Genomic DNA, 12779 nt, shown 5'->3' on the forward strand with positions numbered 1-12779 from the left:
GCGTTGTTCTGCATCTAGCAGCTGGACGCTCACCGTGTTTGCTCCTGCATTCGGACTTCTGCCACGCCTGCCAGCATCCTGATCACCTACAAAGGAAGAGAAAGAGAGAATAGGAGAAGGAAAAGACTTTACCTGCAAGATCCGCATTCCGGAGTCAGCTCGCCGACAATCCTGCAAAGGAAGACACTTAATTTAAAAGCACATCGCATCGACCGCCGCAGCGCCGCATTCCACTCACCTTCACAGGGCGCCTCCATGTTCAGCAGCGATCACCCGGATTCGCAGCCACGCTTCCACGCCTAGGGAGAAAAAGACAAGAGCAAAGGTGAGAGAGAGAAGGGAATGAGGAAACCTAAACCTCCATGTTAAGACTTACCTGTTGGGTCATTCCCTCTTCATTTCGGGTCCGCGCCGCATCCAGGTGTTTCTGGACCCCGGCCCCTATGGGGAAAAAGACATTAGCGTCAATGAGCGAATGAAAAGACATTACCCAAAAACGCTCATCAAGACTTACCTGATTTCTACAGGGATTGCACCTCGCATCTCGGGTCGGTGCCTTTTCCCCGGCATTCCGTACCCCGGCCCCTATGGGGAAAAAGACATTGACATTAGCATATTGATGCAAGGACAAAAGGGGAACCTTTCAAGGAACTTACCTGGAAGCCAAGCAAGTTTGGTTCTCATAAAACCAAGAATCCAGTGAAGTAACTGGATACCAACGCGCCCCTGCATCAGAAGCAGGAAGGAGAGCTTGCCCTTCAAGACCCGAAGGTGAGACGCCACGGGAAGCACAGAAGGGTTTCGAGGAGGGTGAGAGGGGAAAGGGGGAGGCTGGTAGCATTCCCCGCAGACAGTTAATCCCTTATTCTCGCCTACAGAAGGATACTTTTGTAAGCCGGACAAGCAGGAGTTGGGAGTCCGGTCCAGTCCATCTTCTGAGCCCCGCGCAACACCTTAGAAGAGGTCACAGCAGCACGATCCTGGCCAGCGCCTCCGTGGGAGTCAGGTGAGCGTAACAATAACTCCCCAAGCCAATCCACAGATTATAAATCATTCTTAATGGACACATCTCTATTATTCTGTACATAGGTAAGCCGATGGAGAAAGTGGCTTTGAATCAAATGAAGGGCCATGAGCAGAGTAATCATGTTCTCTGTCCAAATCAGGCACGTTTCGGCCCTTCCGTAGAGCTTGGCTGGTGATTGCAACCATGCTAGGTGATGGAAGCTACTGGTGGAGACTGGCATTGTCAGGGTACTAATACTGTAGAAGCTTTTCACCAGCGTTCGATACCGTGAACCATCAGACCCTTCTGAAAAGATTGGACCAAGCCGGAATTATGGGCACAGCTCAAGGTTGGATCAAATTGTTTCTCGCAAACCGAGATATCCCGGCATTCTGGTGGAAGTGTGGCTGGACTACCTGTGTGCTCCCTCATGGGTCAGCAATCTCATCCCTTTTGTTCAACATATGCATTCTGCCTCTAACAAAGTTAGAGGAGCCCTCTTAAATGTTTTGCCTGCACAGGGTGTTTGCATGACTTTGCAGTTGTTCTGTCATACCCTAAGGGAATGGCTGCAAACACTTGTATGCAAAATGGGGGCATCGTAGTGTGGGGGGCATTTAAAGTCCCCGAAACAGAAGTCCCTTTCGCATGAAAAGCACGATTTTAAACACTGAAACAAAAACGGCCTGGCATTCGTTTCTGTTTTTCAAGCAAAGTTAAAGAGCCTTGTGTAAAGGGGCCATTAGCAACAGACAAGAAGCATTTTCATTACTAAAGAAGGAGGAATCAACGATTACTGTCACATGGAAAAAAGGATCTTTAAACATTGAAAACAAAAACGGGCTGCACATGTGTGTGCAAAAAAAAGTCTTTAAAAAGCAAAAGTGAAAAAAAATCACTGCTCACAAAAACAGGATGTGGGGTTAACAAAAGCAATGCCTATTATGTTTCACCTACAAAACTCCAGTTTCCCCCACAAAACTCAGAGCCGGGGAAGCCCGGGAGACTCAAAGCAAAAGTACCAGCATTTATAAATGCAACGTTGTTGTATTTATAAATGCTGTGGTTTTCTTTTTAAGTTTCCCGGGCTCCCCCAGGCCAGGGGAGCACGGGAAAATTAAAAAGAAAACCAAGGCATTTATAAATACAACCGCGTTGTATTTATGAATGCAGTGGCTTCATCTTTGAGTCTCTCCATCATGGGGGAGCCCAGAGACTCAAAGCAAAAGTACCGGCATTTATAAATGCAACGTTGTTGTGTTTATAAATGCTGTGGTTTTCTTTCTTTCCTCCATCGTGGGGGAGCCCGGGAGACTCAAAGCTGAAGCCACTGCAATCATAAATACAACAACATTGTTGTATTTATGATTTACGTGGTTTTCTAACCACCGGCAATCATAAATAGTGCAAATGAGCGCTTTCCTCTAAGGACTTGTATATCATATACCCGTGGTCTACTCTCCTCGTGGTGGCAATTCAATGATTTATAGCTAGGTTTCCTCTATATTAGGGGCCTGCAATCTTAAGCTCTTGAGATGTTTCAGACTTCAACTCCCATCAGCCCTTGCCAGCATAGTCAATGGTGTGGGATCGTGGTAATTGTAGTCCACAATATCTCGAGAGCCGCAGGTTGCACATATGTTTATGTGAATTATTTACATACAATCTACATGCATGCTTTCATCCTTCAAGGTGAAGTTTCACAGATTTGGCATTCTCCCTTCTCTGCACTTCTGCCCAGGAGCAGCAGTCTTTTACTAATAAACTCCAAATGAATTTGTCTTCACTCGCACATCTCATGTGTAGAGACATTCGTCATCAACACAACACAGGATAGCTCAGCGGGTGAAGCGCTCACACCAAGCATCTCTATTAAGCCTGTAGGACACACAATAAAATACTGACACCGTTCTTCATTCTTCTATAGTCGGTAAACTTAAACCTATTAAATTGTGTAACAAGCACGCGCATTACAGCGCTTAGAGCGCAGGAATCTGACATGAAGAGCTAGGCAAAAATGCAAAGTTGTTATGATTCTTCCAGTTGTCAATTATTGCTTTGTCATAAGGTTGAATTGACTGCATGGCCAAGAAGTCTCGGTCTTCAGTGGATACAGCCGAGTCACCACCCCTTGGAAGTGTATTGAGTGTCTGCTGGACTCGTTATCAACAGGCTTCTAGCAGTACTGCCGCCTCCACTTGGTTCTGGAGAACGTATCTTGTGTTCCCTTGGGTGGCCTTGGTTAGAAGGACAGGTGCGATGACTAATGCCCAGTGCTTTAAGCGGTTTTCGAAATCGAGGTGGTGCTCTTGAAGGGGGCGATGCCTAAAAAGGGGGCGTGGTCTAGCAGCAGCTGTTGGCTAAGGTAAGTGCTGCTGACCCCCACCAAGCATCCCTTTGCAGCGATGCTTGGACTCGTGTAGTCTGCACTTTCAGAATTTTGATGTTGGAGGATTGTCTCGAACCCCCAACACTTCAGGTACAAGTCACAACACATACTGACTGTGCCACAGAGACTGGCTTGGAAATGACTGTACAGCAAGCCATGTAATATCAATGAGAGCAAACGCCTGTTTTGAATTAACATGCCAAGATTCACAGACAAAATTGCACAAATGAGATCATATACGGTTTATAGAAAGGAGAAGTGCTGGAAATATGATTGGGTGGTGGTTTTTTGGCCGTGTTGAGGGAGGTGCGATAATTGGTGGGCTGCGATGGGGGAGTCCCTCTTTTATGTTGTTGGTCATCCCGGTTTTTCGATTTGGAAATCTGGTCACCCTAGGTGTAGGGCATCTGCACCACACATTTTCTTTCTTAATTGTTCTCCAGACCCATACCAGGCATCCCTTTAACTAACAGATGCAGTGATCATCACACTCACACCACTCGTATGAGGGTGACGATCTCTGCATCTCTTAGATAACGGAATGCCTGGCGGAGACAATGTTACAATTAGAAAATGAAAGGGGTACCTGAGATACTGTACGGCCCTCCAGGTAAGATCAATTCATATAACACAAATGTGGACCGTTAGGTCGAGTTTGGCAAATAAAAAAATAAATCCTTTATACAAAACAAATTAAGTTTATTCTAAGCACAAAATAAACATTTTGTAATACTCAATTGCCATAGTTTTTCAACATAATTGCTCCAATGGCATGATAAAATACAACTCCTATTCCAAATTCACTCCCTCGCATTCACGCACTCAATCATTCATACTATATTCCTATTTCTCCATATTTACATACGACATCATAATGTATATGACCTTATAACAAATGTTATTCACAACGTATAATAACACCCCTTTCTTATGTTCGTTTGTGTATCTGTTTCAACAACAGAAGTTTTTCATCGACACGTGTTTCTGTTGGTTATTCGGGGCTACAAAATATGGCCCTTTCTTATCCCAACCTTCCTCAGGACAGAAGCTGAGTACACGTTATGTCTCACTTTGGGGTACAGGGAGTAGGAGACAGCATCTCCACCTCCTATCTTGGAGGCAGTCCAAACAGATGGTTCAAATGCAAAATGCTCAGGCAATGAGGTTACTTCCAGGACGAGCGGTTATGTGAGCGGTTATGTGAGCGATAGCAGATCTCTATCACTTTCTGCTTGTATTACTGCGTGTTGTGACGTACTGGGTTAGATCAATTCCCTGGTCATTTCCACGATTCCGATGTCACACCGTCACACATTTGCTTCTCATTGGTGATTCTTGAGCCGTCTTGTCTCTCTCCAGTCACGGCGCGCGTCACGGCGTGCAATGGGAACAGTGTTACACCTTGTCTTCATTAATGGTGTCGCCGACCCTTGACAGGACTCCGTTTGATGTCCCTTTAACGAAGAGACACTGCAATAACCCTTGGCTGCATCTCCTAGTTAAAGGGATGCCTGGAGGCAGACAATGTCACCATTAAGGATGAATTGATCAGACCGCTCAAAGCCAAGGCATTTTCTTTAAACCGCCTGATGCTCTCGCACATGAGCAAGAGCTGGCCTTAGAAAAAAAGGCCTTGGCTGCAAGCGGCCTCACCAGCTGGGGCTACCAGGCGACTTTAGGAAGCGCCTCAGAAAATGTTTTCAGCGACTGCCGGGGCTCCACCCCGGCCAGCCCCGTACCACTTAAAGCCCTCACAATGCTCTAAAGATTATATACTATTTTTGTGGATAGCCTGCCTTCCAGTCCGCTGAATCCAGGAAAGTAGAAGCTACATCCTTTCTCCCCAGTGTGGTGCTCTGCGACAGCACTGCTGTTGGTACGGAGACCACCGCAACACCCTGTTTATTTTAGTGCCTCCACTTAGCAACGGTTCTCAGTAAGGGAGAAGGACGAGGCGGTGCTGTGGTTGGATAGGAGACAAGGTGAGGAGGGTGAGGGGGAATTAGGGCGGTTTGTTGGTTAGCAGACATAGGCTTCAGAGTGAGTGAGCCCCTGCTTTAGAGAAGCATGTGGGGGTGTATTGGGCAGGAGGTCAATGATGAGGGTGCAGAAGAGACCTCATGGGGCAGGGGAAGATCTGAATCAGGGGAGGGGTCGCAGAATGGAACTACGGCGGGTAGGATTCTGTGAATCGGCTGATGGGGGTGGGAAGCATCCAAAAAAACATAGATCTAATTTTTGTCCCAAAAATGCTGTCCCCTCTGTTAGTGGTGGCCTTTTCTGAAATGCCTTTATTGTGGCACAGGACCTCATCCTGGGATTCACGGGCAAGATGGCTCCCACCTTCACCCCAAAAGCCCACTGACTTAATCAGAGGGATGATGAACTGGGCTACTACAGACTGTTCTCATAAGTCCAAAACCATTACTAAAAGGGCCACGTTCCACAAGACTCCACTCGGGCACACGACTGCGGCCCAGGTCATCAGTTCCCACCACCTTCTGTTCCATTGTCTGCAGAGGACAAACACATTCATCTCCGGTGGATGGAAGGCCCTGAGTCCTGACCCAAGACACGCAAGTGTCTGAAACACATAGGCCTTATTGTGAAAGAACGATTGGAGCAAACATAGAGATGCCTACGGTTAGGGGCCAATGCAGTAGCACGTTGCTTTTTTTCTGTGAGTCCATTTCTTCCAGCCGGCCGCACTATGAAGGAAAAGAAACTTTAAAACCTAGTGTGAACGTTTGATACCCAGATGTCTTTTGGATTCCGGATAAACGTGCGTTTTCAGCTGCTCGTGCTGCTCCAGGCAGAGCATGGATTAATCCCTGAACTCACTGTGTGTAGGGTCACGTGACATCAGATACAGCTGGGCCGCTCTTTGCAAGCATCAGTGGAGTCAGGTGGCGAGGCTCTGTCTGCTGACAAGAGTCCAATTAGAGGACCTTAGTGAGCTTTTAGTCAAGGAAGGACAATGTGGGCACTATTTATTTATTTGTTTTTTTTTATAACGCGCCTAATACCGTACCCGAGTTCGGTTTTTAAGCGCTGTTCGGGGATTCAAACCTCTGCTGCTCTATGTGGTCTTGCGCGTTGGATCTGTGCTATCCTGCGTTCGCTCAGCTTTCGGGCCTCATTACGAGGAAGGAGGTAACTATGCCGCTTTTTGCGGCATGGCTACCCCCATTCCGGGTACCGGGTCTGGGTTCCCTGAATGGGGAATTACTGGGCCATTCCCACCTCATCTCAATGGGAATGGGGACAATGCTAACAACGGGTCCATTAATGACGGGCCTGTTGTTAGCATGCTGGACTGCTCGCGGGGCCGCTAAGGACGTCTGGTAAACCAGGCATCCTTAGCGGGTCCCGCGAGCGGACCTCGTAATGAGGCGCTAGGGGGTTAACGGGGCCGGCAGCTGTACTGGCCCCATTAACCCCCTAACGCCTTCGTAATGAGGCCCTTAGTTTTTCTGAGGAAGTGTTTTCAAATAACTTCAGAAAGAAACCACACGTCAGTTTCCAACCATGACCTTGACACCAGAACATTTGAGCTACACTCACGCATGCCATCACTTGCACCACAAAAGAGTGGGCGCAGCTTAGACACTCGCATTCCAAAGCCCCCTTTACACCTCTTTTTGCGATAACCGGGGGCATTTCTGCGCTTTTAAATGCGCACCCCGAATTCACAAACGGATGTGAAAAGCGCAGGCATGGGCCTTATTCCTTGTTGACTGTTGGCAACAGGTGCAGGGTGAGCAGCAAATCATGACACGTCATTTCTGAGCCTGGCATTTTTATTTATTATTTTTTTTTTTCTAAAGGCTCACCCAGCCCAGTGGCATCGAGGCCCTGTTACAGGAATATGTCTTAGTTGCGTATTTATAACGCGCTTAATGCCCCAAAGTTTTCTAAGCGCGGACCTGGGGTTCGAACCTGTGTTGCTTCGTGTCCGAGCCCCTTGCTGCTTGAGCTATCCTCCCGGGACAATGGGTTAGGCATGATTTTGTCCTCAGGCTTAACTGTCACTCATGCGTTTTCATCACCCAAACAGGAATGGAAATCATTTTCTAGAGCATTTCACAGAGACGGGCACCTTAAGGAGCCCTCTCTGTGAACTGCGCTCGCAGCAGCCGTGTGGCCAGCTGCAGCCTGCCACGCACTCGCGTCGGGAGTGCGCACCAGCTCTAATGTCTGCAAGGGGGCTGGACAGCGCATCTTTGCACCACTCTCCAGCCCCTCCCGAAAGCAGAGGTCACCTTTGTGAATAAGGTGACCTGGACATTCTGAAAGTAGCGCACACGAAACGAGTGCCTTCTCTGCGCTCCTTTCATTTTCACTACTTTTGGAGAGTATGGCCCATGGCGTTGATAATTGATAACAGAGGTGCAAACAATATGAGTAGCCAATCACTTTTGCGTAAGCACAGGCCGGACCTGAAATAATGCATTCAAGCAGGCATTTGGACCGATGCGTCAGTAAGGACTTCCTCTCTCCTCTGCCTCCGAACTCAGGGACCAGGCCTTAAAGTCCAAAATGCTAGCACCTGGAAACTCAGCATGGGGGCGTAGGGAGATCATGTGGGCTGTGAAGCCAGGGGTGTGAATATGACTGTAAAATACTTAGACAGGTTTCCTTGTAGGTATCATCGTGACCAATTTCTGCAGCTGCGTTTAAATCGTTATCCTTTAGAGGAGTTTCTATTTAAAAGAAACCAGGGAGAGACTCAAAACAATCATTGACGATTCTGTGTGAATGCTGTGCAATCAGTCAAAATCAGTTCAACAATGTTCAATGTCGAGATCCCAAGGAACCCTGTTTCTGGGGAAAATTGCACCTAAAAATGATGACTTGGAAATGTGGTGGCTGGAAATCCTGTCTGGAAAAAACGTTATGCTAGTCTGTGCAGTAATGGATTTTCTTGGCAAGATTCTGATAATCAGCGTTGTTTGACAAACGTGGATGAAAGGGTAATGGGGTCTGGAATTTTAGGAAAGGATGTATATGTAAAGTAAAGTTTGTAATAAACTAAGGAATGTACACACACAAAAAAAATCATGTAAAAGATCCCTGGACATAAAGTAACTCAAGTTGGCCAATCATAGGGAATGTTTGGTGGGTCCCTGGAAATGAAGTACATTTAGAATATTTACTGCTCCTCCAAGATCTGCACTCTCTTCTTTCTCTCTCTCTCTACCTGTGGTGTTCCCCAGGGGTCTAACCTTTCTCCCTGGCTCTTCAACCACTACCTGGTAGCTCTTGCCCACTGCATTTCCCCCTGTCCCCCTCCCCATTGCCCACTGCATCTCCCCACGGTCTGGTCGCAATTCAGGAATGATGTGCCTCCAACGATCAATGCTTAATCCCAGTAAGACTGAGATCCTCCTCATTAGGACACCTGCTCCATCCTTTCCTCTCTCAATATGGCCGCCTATCCTGGGCCTTCTTCCTGCTCTTTGCTGCAAGATAAGAACCTTGGTGTCATCTTTGACTCCGCCCTCTCCTTCTCTCCTCATATCTCCAACGTCTCTAAGAAATCACACCATCAGCTTCTCGTTCTCAGAGGTATTCTGGATTTTCTCACTTTCCCCCAGAAGCTCACTGTCGCCAGAGCTCAGGACCTCTCTAAATCTGTCTGTCTCTACTCTTCGACCTTTCGAACATATCCAGAACAAGACTGCGAGATTTGTCCTTGGCCTAAAGCCCAGGGATTGTATCTCCCCAGCTCTGAAATCTCTGCATTGGCTCCCTGTGAGTGTAAGGATCAAGTTCAAGACCCTTTGCATCATCCACAAGGCTTTCTGGGGCCTGGGAACATACTACCTCCAACTTTCTTTTCCTAAACATCTTCCTTTTTGAGCTCTCCGGCCATCCACCTCCAACGGGCTGAGGGTAATATGCTTCTTCAAGCAGAGAGTGAGGGGTACATCCCTCTCCTCGTTTAGGGCCTCCCTCTGGAACAGCCGCCCTGCCTATCTCAAACTTGAGCAAAACCCCCGCCGGTTCCGGAAGCTACTCAAGACCTTCCTTTTTGCTTCTTCTTTCTCTCTTCCTCTCCTCTGCTGATGTCCCTGACTGCTCCGCACACTGGTCACCTGGCCACCCACTTAATATGGGCCCAGGCTCCCAACTGTCCAGTTGCCCTGGCACTGCCTCCTGGCTGCCCCAGGACTTAAGGCTCTGTATCTGCAACCCTAAAGTCCCTTCTCGCTGCACTTATGAGCCACCCTCCGGCAGCACTTATTGAGTTACCTGCACTTCTCCCACCCCCTGGCACTTCTCCCTTCCCTCTTCCCCGTTCTTGTGCAATCTGAATGACACAAGGCCTAGTAAGATTGTTGTTTTGTCCTCCTTCTGTCTTCCCCTCCTTGTCTTGTCGCGCCTAGAAACACTTGTGTACGGGTGCATTACCAATGGCTTATATCATCTCATACTTGCAATGGCCCCTCCTGGGCCATCACCTCCTCGGCTTCCTCACTCACCACAGTGCCCCTCTGACTCATCGCAGCTTAGCCCTGGATGTGGTATTGGCCAAGTATGGATCCGGCGCTCCAGCGACATCCATTTTTAGAGCATGTTTATTTGGCAAGTGAGTTGTTGCACACTGCTTAGTGGAGTCATACTTTCATGTCCAATGTTCTACTGTCTGTATCAGCTGGCAACTTATGTGGTCTGATGAGTGTCAGCATTGAGTTTCTTACCCCGGTGTTCGACTCGTTCTGCAGTATCAGTTCTGCTTGCCAAAAGTGGCTCACCAGGCCCTGACATTCTATGCCCAGCTGTCATGATGCATACCCCCGGGGACCCAGACCAAGTCCAGCAACCCCGGAAGCAGGCATCAAGTTATTCCAAGCAAGCCCAACAACCCCTGTTAGGGGCTATTTGAGTGCAGTCCTGGTGTCTATGGCGCCAGGCTCATATGGAGTGTCAGTCCTGGCACCATGGGCGCCAGGCTCATAGATTAAAACTTACCTGATGCAGACCATGCTGCAAACTTACCTGATGCAGACCATGCTGCAAGAGCTCCAAGCCAAAAGAGGCTTGGAAGGGACTACTTTACCTAGGGACTATTTTTTACTCGGGTGGGGCAAGGGGAGGAATACTTACCTGGGACTACTTTGGAGGCTATTTAAACCACGCCCAAAGAGCAGCACACGCTTCGCGTTATTCTGCATCCAGCAGAGTAACGCTCACCGTGCCTGCAAGTCTGCATCCAGTCTTCTGCCACGCCAGCCTCGAGTCCGGAGCTTCTAGAAAAAGGGAGAAAGAAGGAGAAAAGGTTAGAACAAGAGCAATACCTTTGATCCTTACCGGAATTCTCGATCCATCGCGCCTTCGAGCTGGAAGAAAGAAGTTATTTTATGCGCGTCGCCTCGCCTCCTGCAGCGCCACGCTGAACTCACCGGCCTTCGCAGCATCTTCACATTCCACCGCATCCTTCTGCATGTTCCCGCCGCACTCCGGCACCTAAGGGGAAGACAAGAACAGCAAGGTGAGCCAAGGGAATACACAGAGGCAATATTAGTTACCCCCCATAGACATACCTGATTTTACCACCGGGGGTATTATTCCTCTTCACGGGTCGGTGCAGCTTCCACTGCATCCTCGCCGATCCCCGGCCCCTAAGGGGAAACAAAAGGACAGCAAGGTGAAACAAAGGGACAAACAAGGGGAAACCTCATCACCACAATAGACTTACCTGATTTTACCGCCGGAGGCATTATCCCCGAGACTTCATACTTTCTCTCAGCGCCTGAATAAGGGAGAAAGCAACAGGTTACATATTGAAATTATTTTATCGAACTGTGTTGGATAATACAAATCCTTACCAGAACATTACTGGTTGCCACGAGGAACTCTTCGCTAGGGTTAAGCTGCAACCTGCAAGGAATCGGACAAGAGTGAAAGTCATACATTTGAACTCTTACGAACTACATACTTACGGCGCCTTGCCGGGAATCTCAGAGTCAATATTGTTCTGGAACTCACCAATTCCTTCGAGCCAGTGAAGCAACTGGTTATGTACGCGCCCCTGCCCTCAATGCAGGATGGAGAGCTCATCTTTTCAAACCATCAGGTGAGACTATAAGAGGGGACATCAAAGGTGATCAGTGTGGAGAACAGCGGGAGTGGGGGAGGGTTAACGCTCAACTCCACGGGTGGTTAATTCCCTTTCTCCATTTGCAGAAGAATATTATTACGGGCCAAGCAAACAAAGCTAGGTGGGCCAGTCCAGTCCGTCATCTCAGCAGCTGTCCAGTTCAGATCGATGCCCCTGTGGGAGCCAGGTGAGCGTAACACCAGCTCCACTCCCCCGAGACACGATCTTACCCATTTAAAGTTTGCGAATAGATTGGGATTGTATTGCCCCTGGTATGAAGTATACTGACCTGGCCTATCAGGAGGAAAGTGTGCTGGATACCCAGACACAACATATACTGAGCTGGCCCACCCCAGTGAAGGCATGATGCATTCTGTATATAAAGTATGCTACATCAAGCTGGCCTATCACAAGGAACATCTGATAGAATTCTGGGCAACGGGTATACTGAACTGACCTCTCAGAGGTGACGTCTACTGGATCCCCATATATGAAATAAAGTGAGCTGGCCTCTCACGGAACCTTTACTGTATCCTCGGTCATTAGATATACTGAGTTGGCCTGTTTCAGGGAACCTTTACTGGATCCTCGGACATTAGATATACTGAGCTGACCTGTTGCAGGGAACTCTTATTAGATCCCTGGACATTGGATATACTAAGCTGGCCTGTCACAGGGATCGTTTACTGGATCACTGGACATTAGATATACTGAGCTGCCCTGTCGCAGGGTTAGTTTACTGGATCCCTGGACATTAGATATACTGAGCTAGCCTAAAGCAGGAATTGTTTACTGGATCCCTGGACATTAGATATACTGAGCAAGCCTAAAGCAGGAATTGTTTACTGGATCCCTGGACATTAGATATACTGAGCAGGCCTGTCATAGGGAACGTTTCCTGGATCACCGGATGTTAGCTATACTGAGCTGGCCTGTCATAGGGAACGTTTCCTGGATCACCGGATGTTAGCTATACTGAGCTGGCCTGTCATAGGGAACGTTTCCTGGATCTCCGGATGTTAGCTATACTGAGCTGGCCTGTCACAGGGAACATTTACTGGATCCGTGACCATTAGATTTACTGAGTTGGCCTGTCGCAGGGAACGTTTACTTGATCCCTGGAGATTAGCTATACTGAGCTGGCCTGTCATAGGGAACGTTTCCTGGATCACCGGATGTTAGCTATACTGAGCTGGCCTGTCGTAGGGAACGTTTCCTGGATCACCGGATGTTAGCTATACTGAGCTGGCCTGTCGTAGGGAACGTTTCCTGGATCACCG

Source organism: Ambystoma mexicanum, chromosome 2p (genome assembly GCF_040938575.1).
Source record: "Ambystoma mexicanum isolate Mex_15411 chromosome 2p, UKY_AmexF1_1, whole genome shotgun sequence".
Lineage (NCBI taxonomy): Eukaryota > Metazoa > Chordata > Amphibia > Caudata > Ambystomatidae > Ambystoma > Ambystoma mexicanum.